Source organism: Poeciliopsis prolifica, unplaced genomic scaffold (assembly GCF_027474105.1).
Source record: "Poeciliopsis prolifica strain line A6 unplaced genomic scaffold, Auburn_PproV2 SCAFFOLD019, whole genome shotgun sequence".
Lineage (NCBI taxonomy): Eukaryota > Metazoa > Chordata > Actinopteri > Cyprinodontiformes > Poeciliidae > Poeciliopsis > Poeciliopsis prolifica.
The window spans coordinates 2640087-2654398 of NW_026562394.1; the positions used below are offsets into that span (position 1 = coordinate 2640087).

Genomic DNA, 14312 nt, shown 5'->3' on the forward strand with positions numbered 1-14312 from the left:
TCATGAACAGTTAACACTAATGAATTTGTTCAATGCCCTTTGATTCTCTTTCCTGCTTGCCACAAGATTTAGGAGTTTGTTCATTTGTGACCATAGAAGGTGAAAATGAACCTCTTAAACTTTGTGGCAAGCAGTTTCAGAAGAGTTGAGGTTGTTGTGGCTGCAGTATGTGGGCTCACATCATATTAAACCTTACGGATTAGGAATTTGCTGTCACTCAAACTCATTCATGTGTGAACGCAGACAAGGGGGATATCTTAGCACGAGGTTTAAGCAATTTCTCATTAGCATGCAAATATTCCATAAACTAATTCCTTATGTTTCAACCTCCATAGCTCTGAATTTTGTTGACATTATGGTATGTAGTAAAATAAATATGTCTTTGGCATTTTACTTTCACTAGTGTAAAGGAAGACAATAAATGAAGCATAATTATTTATACGTGGGAAGAGTATAAAATCAGACTTAAACAACATACCTCTTTTTTTTTGTCCAGGTATATTCGGCTTTTGTTTCTTTCATATAGTAACTTTATTTATGAAAATATGCAGCGTGCTGCTAAAGTATTTGAAAATGTTCGTGTTTTGTCAGGTTACAACTACAAATTTCAATATGTTGTACTGAGATCAGCCAACACAAAAAAAGCTCATAATGTGGGAACCTTTGGGAAAATGTAACATGGTTTTAAAATTTTACTGCAGGTAAAATATGTGAAGTGTGGTTTATAGATTCAGACCCCTTTACTCCAATACTCTTCTGATGTAAAGACATGCCACACAAAACTGCAGTGGATTTGCAAAGAGTGGAAGAACACAACTGCATTCTACAATCTTTATTTGCCCAACATTTTAAAACCCACAAGAACCCACTGTTCTTACACTTCATCATTATGCAATGTAAAACTTTGTCAGTCATAAAAAATTAGGTAAAAACATAAAATTTGAGGTTGTAACATGACAATATTTGAAAAACACTCTTTTTAATCAGGTAAATGGAATTGCACAACAACTTGTTCTCAAATTTACAATTTAATAAATTGTGCCAATGTGACCCGTCTTGAAATATAAATCTAGCTTTGACTTCAATTGTATTATATGTCGACTCCTGAGTAAAAGGAAGTTTTTATTCCTGTTTTGAACAAAATGCAGTGTTTTTGAAATGTCAGTTAAGGACACACTAATTATATATCAATACACTGAAGGTGGTGCTGCAGCACTAGATTGTTTTCCAAATTCTGGATCTGTGGCAATTCCCTCAACAGCCACGAGAGGGAGAGCAAATATACTTTTAAAAATGTCCACGTCTCTACACTTGCCTACAGGACACTTTTATTTTCCCTCTGCATATTTCTAGCAGGTCCATTCATTCTGAAAAAAGGCCTTTTTCTCTGCCGTGATGCATTGCTGCAGGTCAGAAACAAAATCATAAACCTCTGCAAATTATAGCTTTGCCATAAATTGAGCTTCTTAGGCATAAAATACCTGATGGTACCTGCATCGTACAAATGATTTATGATGCAGAACAACAGAGCGGCCTCTTTCCACTAAGAGAGCACCATATTTTGTAGCTGCGGCAGCAGGAGGGTTTATGTTACAGATAATATGTCCAATTGAGAGACATCAACACAACTACTACATAATAGATCATTGCTTTTGAACTTATAGTTAGAAAATGAAATATTTTATGTCTAAAGCAACTCTCCCTAATCATGGTATATTCTCTTTTTATTATTTTGTAAAAGTAGGTGATTTATTTAAATGTAACCCATTAATAAAAATACATTAACAATCTATAGTCTAATTCAGGAAAAAGTCTTAACACCATACTTTCCAGTATCTTGTGTCCTTTCATTGAAATACCATCAGTTAGACTCTTCTTGCAGTCCCACTTCTCATCTTCAGCTGTCAGATATTTGAGGGTTTCTTTCATGGACGGCTTGTTCAAATTCAGCTCACAGCATCTCAATGAAACCAAGGTCTAGGTTTTGACTTGGTCCAGGACTTTCCATTTCTTAAATAGTCCTTGGTGGATTAATTGGTATGTTTTTGGTATTTGTCATGCTGCAGGGTTGGGTTTTGTATTTTTTGGTGTCCAAAGGATTATATTTTAGACTTAAGAACATTTTAGACATATTGCTTAAATTGTCTGCCACTTGTAGACTATTTGTTAAACGGTGCTATAGTTTAGTTAGATTTGTTTTGAAACCTTCTTTTATTCCTTCCTCTTAAGGAGCAACAAAACCTCAAACAGCTCTTTCCTATCCTGCTTTTCAGTCTTTCTTCAACGGTAAAATCTTATTTAACACCATGTTTAACCAAACACACAGACCATTGTTTTTTTTTAAAGAAGAATCTATTTTTATCAGTTGACAATGACAAAATTTTTTTAAATATAATAAACGCTTGACCCGAAAATTGTTACTTGATATTGCTGTGTTTACCCACTTACATATTTCTCCTACTTTTTCTGTTTCAGATTATCAAACACATTTTAATGTTTGATGAAGAAACCTGAGCAAATACAAAAGCTATCCAAACCAACTTGGTACTGGTTTAAGTAAATGCCCTTTTGTTAAATCATGAATTAACTGGGATTAACCCACATTTCTTAAAAAAAAAAGCTGAGCTGAGTTTCAAAGTGTGTGCTGAAATTAAAAAGACAGACACATTTGTCTCATGTTGCTTTAACATGACAAATGCAAAACAAACTTGAATGTGTAGGGTAAAAAATCCTTTTGGGAAGTATCCTTCAAAAACAATATCTCCAAATCCATTATTCTCCACTATTGGGTTGACATCATGCTCTTAATTGGGTTCCAGATCAGTGCCACAGACTCTGCTGGATAAATGAGTCCCCCACCCTTTCCCCTTTAATCTCTATAAAGGCAAAAAAATAAAAATAAAATAGGAGTGAGGGTACCTGTTCCCCCCGCCTGCTTTGCTCTTTTCTCATGTTAATGTGGGTGCGGTCCTCAGTCCTGGGCACCATCTGCCCTTCTCTAGGGTTTTGGGCCCCCAGCTCTCCAGACGTGTTCGATTGTTTGTGTGTGTCCAAGCAGAAAGTGGTGAGTACACATGGTTCATGTGCCCGAATAGGCTCGTCCATCAAGAACACGAGCCTACTGTTCATTAGCCTGCATGTGACGCAGGGAGAGGGCAGCTCGCGTGCCCTGTGTGCAGCAACTTCAGGCCAATCCATTCTTGTTGTGGATGTTCACGTTTTATGTGGGATGTCGTCGTGAGTGACCGTTGGCTGAGGGACAACTCGACAGGTCAACATGTTGTTGAAAACCTCCTTTAAATAATTGGGTTTTAACTGGAATATTGTGATTGTGAGCGATGTCCTTTCGGCTGACCCTGTTTGAGCTGAACTTAAAGCAGAATTTGTTCCAGTTTTGTCAGTATCCAATCATACTGTGCAGTGCACAGATGGAGAAACAAATGAGGAGAAAAATGATTCTAAATTCTCAATGCCATTATCTGCACAAACATGCGAGTGTTGCATGTTTTAAGCTGTACAAGCACATGAACAATCAAAAGAAGACTTATAGCATTGTATAGTACTAGAGAAAAGCATTTAACTGTCTTCACATTCAGTTAGCAGTTTGCCATAACCCACACAAAAGACAAACCCAGGGTCAAAGTGATAGTGGCAACATTATAGTGCTGGATACTTGTGTTCAGAGTTGATGGATGGAGATTAATGTTGAATAATTCTGGGTAAAATTAACATGTAAATCAATTGACACAAAACAATGAAACTTAAAAAGACAAAAAAGCATGAGTGCAAAAAGGAGTTCAAATTCTCATCCGATGTTCATTGTTCACTCATAAAAACTTAAACAAAAGTAGACAAACAAAAGTTAGCATTTGCCTGCCTAACATTTTAAGGAAATATCATTTAGATTTTAGAAAAAAAATATTTTGTTCCCACGTTCTTTTCAGTGGATGTGTTTATTCTCTTTAAAAGCCATGAAAGAATTGGCAAGTTGATCCACCAGTTAACCGCCACACCACTGATGAGCCGATTATGACTTTCTATCGGGTCCACCCTCTTCATTTTCAAAGCTACATGCTGCTGGCAGCGCTGAGATTAGTTATTGAACAGTCCAAGCAAAGGGAAACAAGGCCGCCTCTGAGCCACACAACACAATGAGCCAGCTGTCAGTGGGTGGGGCTTGTCCAAACCAGTGTTGTCATGGGTAGTGTTCATTTTTTTTTTTTTTTTAGTTGCCCTTTCAGAGCTAATAGGTGCTCCTATTCGGGTCTGCCGTGTGCTGATTAATATTGACTCAAGGCTGGTTTGATATCTAGCGAGCATGCAGCGGAAACAGATGCACAGGGGGCTTTACGGCGCACAAAAAGGCCAGGAAAGGTGATGGGAATATGGATGTTCTGTAGTTTGTGAATATATATGAGGAGAGAGTTCAGTTAAACTATTGTATTTCATAATAATGAACCAGATGTCCCACAGATGGCAAAGGTGGAATTATTAAACCTGTTTGGTTACACTTACACCTTTGTGCTGAGTGACTGGTCTTTCACGTAGATACTTTGTCTGTAACACCATGTTAAACCCGACTCCTACGTTGTCTTTCTAAATGCACAGCCACACAAAACCCCCTCTCTCTAATCCCCAGAGGCCTCTGATTTGCCTCCCCACACCTGTTTTACATTCAGAGATGTGTCTCTGAGCATCTTCCTGGCAGTATCTGAGCTTATGTCCTTGCTGAGGGTTTTAAATAACTAATGTGCCGGCCCGCACTGCTGCGCTAATGAGAAGCGTGAATTGCTCTAAACTAATGTTGAAGAAGTAAAGACTCAGCGTTATCACCTACTGACAAAGGACATTGTTTTGGATCACGCAGTTATCACGCAGCAACTTTTCACACCACATTATCAGCACAAACTCCGCTTTTGTTTTAAGTTCAAGATTTCAGTATGAGATGGATTTGGATGCTGTAGATTTTATTGTTACACAAATGGCAAATAAAAATTTCTATCAACCTTTTTAAGAGCACACAGTAAAGATTATATTACAGACTGGAATACATGCCATGCTGAATCCTGTCATAGAAAGTAGTAGACATCTTATCACATTGTAGGTTTTGACCAAGTTCAAAATTATGTTTAGATTTTAACAAAAGCACTTTTTGGATTAAATCATATAAATAAGATTGTAATGTTCAGTTTGAGGGCATTTCTTTTTTTTTTTTTTTTTTTTTTTTTAACAATAAAACAGTTCACTGATTGTTAGTTTGTAACTTATCACACAAATCATCTAAGCCAGTGCTTCTCAATTATTTTCCGTTACGCCCCCCCTAGCAAGAAGAAAACTATTCGCGCCCCCCACTCCCCACCGTGACTATCCATCTCTGCATAACATTTTTTCCTTATTAACATTTTTTTCGCTGAAAAAATTCTAGCGGCTTATCGGCGTGATTGGGATGTAACGTATTTAAGTGACGCGCTAATTTATTTGGCTTCATGCTGTCCGCTGCGAGCATTTTTAGACACAGCAAACACACCGGTCTTTCCTCTTCTCCAACTGTAGTCACAGTGAAGCCAAGCGCTAAATACGCTTCGTCGTATTTCCTCTTCTTAGCTTTCGGTTGACTTTCTGTTGTCTCATTATCTTTGTCTCTCTCCGCTTTTCTTTTCATCCCTGTGAAAAACTTTTTCATGTTGGGGGTTGTTGAATAACGGAGGCCATAGACAGAACGCAGTCGGAGCTTTTTGTTGACTTAACACTGCTAACCAAGGCAAACCTGTTGTCTTGTAAGTCGTAAAATGTTGCACTGTCGCAAACGTGACAGAAGTAACAATGAGAGCGCCACTGCCGCCTACTGTGCGCAATTACACTTTATACTAGTACGGCCAAAAAAAAGCCTGTTCCCCAGGATCACACGCCCCCCCCCCAGGTATCGCACCGCGCCCCCCAAAGGGGGCCCGCCCCACTATTTGAGAAGCACTGATCTAAGCCCATTAAGCATTTGGATAAATGTGTGACCCATAGGTTGTTTCATATCTAGTTTACATAATTCAACATGTGGAGGACAAACAAGAAATAAATCTCTGCTCATATCAGCTCCATATCTATTGGTATTGCTTGCACAGCTTCAAAGAAAAGTTTTTTGACAACAGTTTTATTTCCAAAGATTCATTTAATATAAACCCAGATTAGTTGGTCCTGAAGGTTGAAGCTAATGGCTAATCCCAGAGATTTTTCATCTCTAAACAACTCTAATAAAAAAACATCATAGCTGTCTATGCTATTAGAATATGACTGTTTAAACTCTTGTCACATTTGATTTGGTGGCTATTTTACAACAAAAGTATTTAGATCTTGGACATGTTTCATGTTGGAAGATAACTCTTGGTTCCCCATTTCTTATCTCCATTTAAATTTATCTCCATTGAGCAGATAAAGTAAACTTTATCAATATTATATTGTATTTGAAAAGAGATGATTTTTGTAGATTAGAGTTCTTTTAAATTTATTATGTACATGATTTTCCTCTAGCTGTTAGCTTTAACCTGCAGGACTAATTCATGGGGTTTAACAGTTTCAGGTGACATTATGATTGAAACTTATTAATTTTGAAAACCCTGACATATTCCTTTAAAACATTCAAAAGTCTATTGCGATACAATTTTATTACGTCAAATTTGGTTACCTGGCAATGTTGACCCAGGTGCTAAATGAAATATTGCAATAGATGAGAAAAAATATTACAAATTAAATCATAATTGTTATATTCAAAATTATGATTAATAATATTATTACAAATTGTATGTTTTTACAAAATAGTACCAATCTGAACCTACTATCAAGTAAACATTACAACCAAATCATTTCTAAAATCTCCACCTGCATCTACATCCTTAACTATTTTTTCATTCTTTCATTTATATAGAGAAGCATTATACCCTCCTATGTCTACAGTTTCCCTTCTTTAGCTAAAAACACAAACTTGTTTTAACAAGATTATGAACATGATGAGAAATTTTATTAAAGCCAGAAGCAAAAAGCAAAGTTCTGCAGGATTTACCTCCACATACTTTACTTCTTCTCATATATCGTCATTTCCTGTGTGGCTTGACTATTCCCTTTTACCTCTACTCCCAAGGCGCAGAGAGCTCTGCCATAATGTGATCATCTGGACCATAATTTGATATGTTTTATACACTGGTGATTGACCAGTGCTGTGATTATTTGATTCTATGCCAAAGAACCCATCATCTCCTGTTTCCTACATTCTTTTTCCAGAACCAGTTTTCTTCTTGGACTGTTCAGGACAACGAAGCATCAATGTACGGCAAACATTAATGGCTAAACTGTGTTTGTGTTGTTGTAAGTCTTGACTGGACCTTCCTGGTTGGTAAACAGATATTCACCACCAAATGCAAACATGGAATTGGACTGCAACCCTTCTATGCCATAAAATGACAAAAAGAAAACTTTTAAGAACAGCAGAAATTTGAGGGCTGACCCAAATTTTCCAACACTGGTTAGTATTTAGTTTTCCAAGTGAAATTGTCTTTTAATTCCCAGTGCTGTCAAATGAGATAAACGGGAATATACCAGAAAACTCTTTCCATTACAGAATCTATTTGGAACGGCGTTTGTGCAAGTGAAGATGGTTGATACTATTTGTTTTTCATGTTCTCCTGTCCCATTTTATAGCACAATCAAGCAACAATTCAGTTGTAAAAACGCTGTATATTTCTAACATAGCTTAAAAGAAAATTGTCTTTGCAATTTGATGCCTTGAAATTGGCCTTTGTCTCTTTAAGAAGCTCCTGCTCTTTCCAGCTCTCTGCATTGAGCCCGTCATCAACACAACGCATTTCAATTATGTCATTTACAACCACACTTACAACCAACAAAGAAAAAAAGTGTTAAATCAGAGTTAATTTATTTGACAGAAGGTAATATTTATTTTTCCACAAAAGGATAGAAGTATGATACATTGTGATCCCTGATCAAACCAAAATAACTATAATGTGTTCATTACTGTTAGATATTATTCATTGTAGTAACATGCTCACATTTCGTTACAGTAGACTAGACTTGGAACAGAATATAGATAAAGTGAAATCATTGGCCATCAAATCTGAGCTGGATGCAATTGGCCAAAAATTGTAATCTGTGCATCTGAACTACAAATAACTGTAATATTTTTTGCTGACCAGTTGTTTTAGGATCTGGTTAGAATAAAAAGAATAAACATACCTGCAACAGTGATTCATCGCCATGGATGAAGTGTCGCTGAGAGCCTTTTTCCCTTAACTTTGCCCACCAAAGTGGTAAGTTCCAGACGCAGCTTCTTACAAAATGTCACTGCAGCGATTTGTTCTGCCTCCAAGGATATTTTAGGATTCATTATATAAATCTGATCACTGACAGCAGTCCATGGATGTCTTGCTCAGAAATCCAGCTTCTTCTGCCGCGCCTGATCTGAGCTCACATGGCCAAACTTTAAAGCAAGGCTGTAACTTTGTGCTGCAAGTTGGTGGACGAGGAGGAGCCGGGGGGTTTCTGATGCGCCACAGTTACTGGAAGGCCTTTTCTTTTCTAGTGCTAAGAATAAAGCCAAAACTTCCATGTGAAAACCTTACAGTCTTACTCAATAAATTAGGATATACGTCCTGATCAGGCTTGTCAGATTAATATTACCGTCTGAAAATAATCTTTCAGCAGGTATTAAACATGCTGCGAAATATAAATATGTTAAAATGGAAGAAATCTAATTAATTTTATGCATTATTGCTCTGAATATCGCCTTCTAGGAACAAATGATGCAATTTGCCCAGGGGAAAAATGTAGAAAAATGGGTGGTTATATTATATTTTTTCTCAGTCTGTAAGCTTAACGTCACGCCCAGACTCGCTGGCATGGCAACCAATAAACAGAGCAAAGATGACATTCAAGTGCATCAGAAATTAACAAAGAAAAAGGTTGGGGACTGTCCCCTTCATGCCAGAGTTGGTGGGACATGTCCACACCAGTCCTTCAGGAAGATACGCCTAAGCTATAAAGAGAGCTCTACTGAATATTAGTCAGTTTTCCACATTTTAAAGAAATTTCCATGACTCTCTGGAGACAAATTGTCATATTTTTGCATCAAAACTGTCAACTTTAACTCATTTGCTTCACCTGAAAAGAGGTAAGGGATTGTGTGTTTAGGGATAATGTGTTTCAACATGCATTTGGGTCATTACTTTGTGAACAGAAGCTCTAGATTCAGGCAGCCACTTATAGCTGTTTCAAGAAAACTTTATGACTGCACTTTTCCTCATCTCAATACTTCTTAGACAGGCAGTCAGGATTTATTTAAATATTCATTCCTGTAAATCTGGAGGAACTTGTGTACACATGGAATATATATATATACAATCACAGTTTTCATGGTTTTCAGAGACAATCAACTTCTCCGCCAGAACAACTTTATCACCTCAGGCTTATTTAGTGGCTCCACACTCTCAAAAATGTACCTTTGTTAGATTGAAAGCGGCTGTGATTATAGATTTTATATTCCAATGAAATCGAACGTGCATGTGTGAAATGAATACAGTGAAAAATCAGGACTTGCTCTTAACTCACACATATATATATTTGGTATTCATTGTGTTTGATTCAGCACTGTGACTGAACAGCCATATTCTTCGTCTCCGGCTGCGACATTACAGGAGTTGTCAGGACAACCAGCCATGATTCAGGGAGCCTCAGATGGGCCTCCACCTTGGGCTAGAAGCCTTAGCCATGAGCCTGAGCAGATGCTGGAGCTGTTGGCCAATCACAGGTGAGACACAGGAAAAAGATGACATCATAGGCAAATGAGGACAAATGTGGAAACTATAGTGGTTGTCGTGTTCGCCTGCTTACAAACGCAACCACCATGAACTCATGTTGAATATTTCTGCTTTTCACCTTCCAGACCGTGAAACAAAATCCACATCACATGTGAAAGTTTCAGAGCAAAAACTATGGTAAATATTTTGAATGTAGTGATGAACCTGGAGTCCGGGCCAGAAGGTTTAGATGAGAGATGTCATGTTCACCGATTTTTGGCCGATTTCGGATCTGTAGTTTCGTAAAGATACGGATCAGAATATTTGTTTTTAACCCTCCTGCTGTAAGAAGTCAATTAGTTTAAACATATTAATATTAGGAGAAAATGTGATATGCGCATCTAGTAGCTGGCAAAAATGGTCCAACTAATTTAAGGCAAACAAGTGGGTCTCCACACTTCTTCAAAACCTTAATAATTACATAAGTGATTTTGAGTTTTCGTCACACGCTAATATCCACACCCCCCTATGATGTGACCTGACAGTGCCAGGATGTGATATTTACATTTTGTACCATCCACAAATATATGTCAGTCTTCTGTACAATTCTGATTTATCCAGTTGTTGCTATTTCATGTCTTGAAATATCTCTTAAAACCTTAGGAATAACTTTTAGTTTTTCTGAAAGTCATTGAGTTATTTTTAATTGCATTACTGTTATACAATAGATGTTGCTCAACTTAGCCAGAACTTAGCCAACAAACCAAAAGTTTGGAAGCAAGGCCAATACAGAGCAAGCATTTTAAATCAATTTCAGCTTTTTGTAACCTCTGTCAGTGATGTCTGTGTGATCAGACGTTAGTTTCTTTAGTTTGTCTTTTAGATACACATTGATGTTCAAAGAAGGGCTTTATTTTTTATTTGCAAAAGTCACAACTACAGTGCAAAAAAACACAAAGAACATAACATTTTGCACAACATAAATTATTTTTGAAGAAATCATTGTGGCATATCGTGTTAAAATTTCCGACCAATGCAATTAGAAATTTCTCTTTCTAATTTCTCTCTTAGAAAGAGAAATTAAAATACCTGATAATTATAGTATTTGATGCGATCAGTGAGTCTTTATGTAATAATCATAGTAATTTGTTTTCTTCCACAGAAAATTAATACTTTTATTATTATTATTATTATTATTATTATTATTATTATTATTATTATTGAACATGATAGAAGCATAAACTCATACACATGAACAAGGAATGCAAGAGACATATTTTTGTGCCACAATAATCTTAACAAGTTGTAGGAAGAAGTAAGAAACTTATGAGCTCCAACCTATAATACCATATCATATTTTCAGATGGACCCTAATTACTAAATCAAACAAATGGGTTAATTAATTTTCCATTTGATCTGGGTCTACATATATGCATCCATACATCCATACCCACCCACACAGTGGTGCTAAATCTCATTCATGTGTATTTGACCCTCATAAGGTGATAAATGTGTGATAATAATGAAATGTTTCGGTTGCATTCAAAACCTGAAACTCTCTCCTGTTTCTCGTTTGCAGGTTTGGTCTGTTAAACAGAAAACCAACCTCTGCTGTCTCCTCCCCTGGACCTGCTGCCCGCATTAATATTCAGCCCGTCAGCCAATCAGCCCAGCTGGGTGGATGACATCATGGGCTAGGGAACAGCGAACAGCCAGTGAAGCATCCAGCCTGCCGAGCAAGCTTTGCTTTTAGGGTCAGGAACTGGTCTGACAAGAGAATGGCAGTCCTGCCTTTAAACTGTCACTAGGACTGCACGGCTGACGATGAATCCAGCGGGACTCCAGGCCCAAAGGCGAGACACCGAGCAGGAGAATGTGAAGACATATTTCAGGTAATTCCCTCTGTGTGTAATGCAATAAGGGATGTGGAAAAGGGGGAGCTGGAGGAGCTGGAGGAGGAGGGGAGAGGCTGTGTATGTAGGGGTTGCTTTGTAGCCTTTCCTTTTTCTTCCTGCTCTCTGCATTCTGGCCTGCTAGTCAGGCAGCTGTTTCCTCAGCAGTTCTTCTCATTTCCTGGGCTGAGATGGGAATAGATGGCCCCACTGGATGCGTTTTGTATCATCCCACACTGCATCGCATCACCTCTGTCTACACTCCTTTACACCTCACAAATATAGCATCCCTATTACTTGGAATCAACTGTGGCATTTGAGCAATCCTTGTGTCAGTGAAAGTGTGTGTGTGTGTGTGTGTGTGTGTGTGTGTGTGTGTGTGTGTGTGTGTGTGTGTGTGTGTGTGTGTGTGTGTGTGAAATGCAGCAGCTGCAGTAGCTCCACAGAAGCAAGAAAGAAGCAATGCTATTTTTGGGAGCTGCTGGATGGATCAGAGCTGTTCATGCTGATGTGGATGAGCTGGTGATGGATGGTTTATGTGCTGAGGGAAGCTCTTTTTTTTTATTTTATGGGAGCTCTCCTCTGCACCGCCTCACTTATGGTCTCTGGGAAGGGATGCACACACACTCGGATCGGAGACGCGTCTCCGTGTCCTGGCTTCCAACATGGTTGCGTGCAGCAGCTTCATGGCGGCTGTAGTGACAGGGAGATATACAACATCTGGTCACCTGACTTTACTGGGGATCGGAGTGGGGGTGGGTTCTGTGAAAAAAACCGAGCTGATCTAGCTCGGATTCCTCCCCGGCCGTCATCAGCAGAGGAGGATGGAGGAGATGACTGCAGAGCAAGCTGAATCTGTCTCCTCTGCAGCCTCTCTCTGTGTGTGTTGCAGTGGTTGTGTCCTGGCCGCCGGCGTACAGGGAGTGGGAGATTCCTCTCCCAAGGAAGCGCAGTCATCCTGGGCAGGAGCAGGGCCTGATGGGAGACCTGTTGTCTGGTGTGGGGAGAAATATTAGGGAGTCATGTCAGCGACTGAGGGAGCGCCAGATGATCATGGAGGGGAGTTGGGGGATGGGTTGGTGAAGGTGCTGCTCTCTTTGAACATTGATCTCCGTTACAATTCTCCCAGAGACTTTGCCCTCAAAGCATCATTTCCCCTGCTAACACTCGTCATTATATAAAGTAGAAGGAACCTATTTGCATACTATGTACAAAAATACATCTAGCCATATTTTTCTCACCTGTATCAGACTGAACTTTACTTATTTTCCGTCAGTGAGGATCACCGAAAGTGTTGATATTTGCTAAATCCCAGATTATTGAGAAACTTGAAGCAATTTGTGAGTGGATTCATAGCTTTGTAAATGTTTGAGTTAAATGGATGCAAATCTGTGGATGTATTTGAAGGGAACACCTTAAACTCTGCTTCCTTGTCTGACATCATGGAAAATTCAGAGAAAAATAAAGCAATTTATGAGGAAGAGAGATTTGAACCATCAGACTGTTCTGTTTCTTAGAAATAAAAGTGTTTTGGTTTGAAATGTGTGTTTTAGCCCCAGGCCTGTCACAATAACAATTTTCCTGGTCGATAAATTGTAAAGTTATTGCAAAAAACGATAATATTGTTGTGCTGAGACCATTTTCAAGTAATAATAATGCAAGAAACACATCCTTACAGATGAATGAACTTTAAATTCTGATGAACATTTAAAACTGGACCCGGAAGAGATTTTAAATATCCACTATAAATAAACAAAACAGAAACAAAATGAATCATGAACAAAACTATCCTTTAGTTGAAACCAAAGCGCCAGAGTGAAGACTTTTATCATCCAGTTTTTGGTAGAAGAAGAGAAAAACTATAAATTATGCAAGTGAAAATTATTGAGTTTGTTTTAATTCATCATTCAATTAGTTGATTTATTGATTATTGTGACAGGCTTAATTAGCCTCAAAGCAAAAGCTCTTGTGAACTGAAAATAGCACAAGAATGTCATTATAAACAGTGAAATGAGTCAAGCACCATCCTGGACTAAAGGAAGAAGCCTTTGCCTCAGAAAGGACCAGATTAGAGTTTGTAAACATACTATGAGATAAAAACCTTATTTATTAGAGTATTTTGGTCTGAAACTAAAATTGAAGTGTTTATCCATTATTTGTAGGAAAACGAGGAGAAGCTTGCTAGGCTATGAGGTTTATAGCCTCATAGCCTTTAAACTATGAGGCTATAAACTATGAGGCTATGATGTTTTGTTGTGCATTGTCCTTAACACACACTTATTATCCGACCCAGACGTCTTCAATGCTGCATCATAGGATCATTGGGTGGTTTGGGTCTCACCACATCATACTCCCTGGCTTGGGTCTAATAGTTTGTGTGCACCATATAGATGACATCATGAGAAAAAACCCCATTGTGGTGCTAAAAATGCATCATCAACCACAAGTAGTTTGTGGAAAGGAACCAAAAACAGTTGACCCAAGTTGTAACATTTAAGTCATTTTTAGCAAATATAAAGGCAATATGTGTACAGTTAAAAGTAATTATCTCATTAACCTTTAATTTACCAAATATAAATAATGAATCAGTCATAACAACTGACCTCCAACAACAAAGGTTTATTCT

General features: G+C 38.1%; 2 protein-coding genes across 3 annotated transcripts in view; one reads left to right on the plus strand and one right to left on the minus strand.

The window, feature by feature from the left end:
• mepcea (methylphosphate capping enzyme a) overlaps nucleotides 1-14312 on the minus strand; it is a 34424-nt gene that overhangs the window by 11749 nt on the left and 8363 nt on the right. The gene's annotated exons all lie outside the window — the stretch shown is intronic.
• Nucleotides 11399-14312, plus strand: part of LOC129368424 (serine/threonine-protein kinase PAK 3) — a 35324-nt gene continuing 32410 nt past the window's right edge. The window contains exon 1 of one of the 2 annotated variants that reach the window (XM_055043380.1): nucleotides 11399-11686. The gene's annotated coding sequence lies outside the window, so the exon portion shown is untranslated. The remainder of the gene's footprint in view (nucleotides 11687-14312) is intronic. The other variant, XM_055043381.1, reaches the window with a different exon arrangement.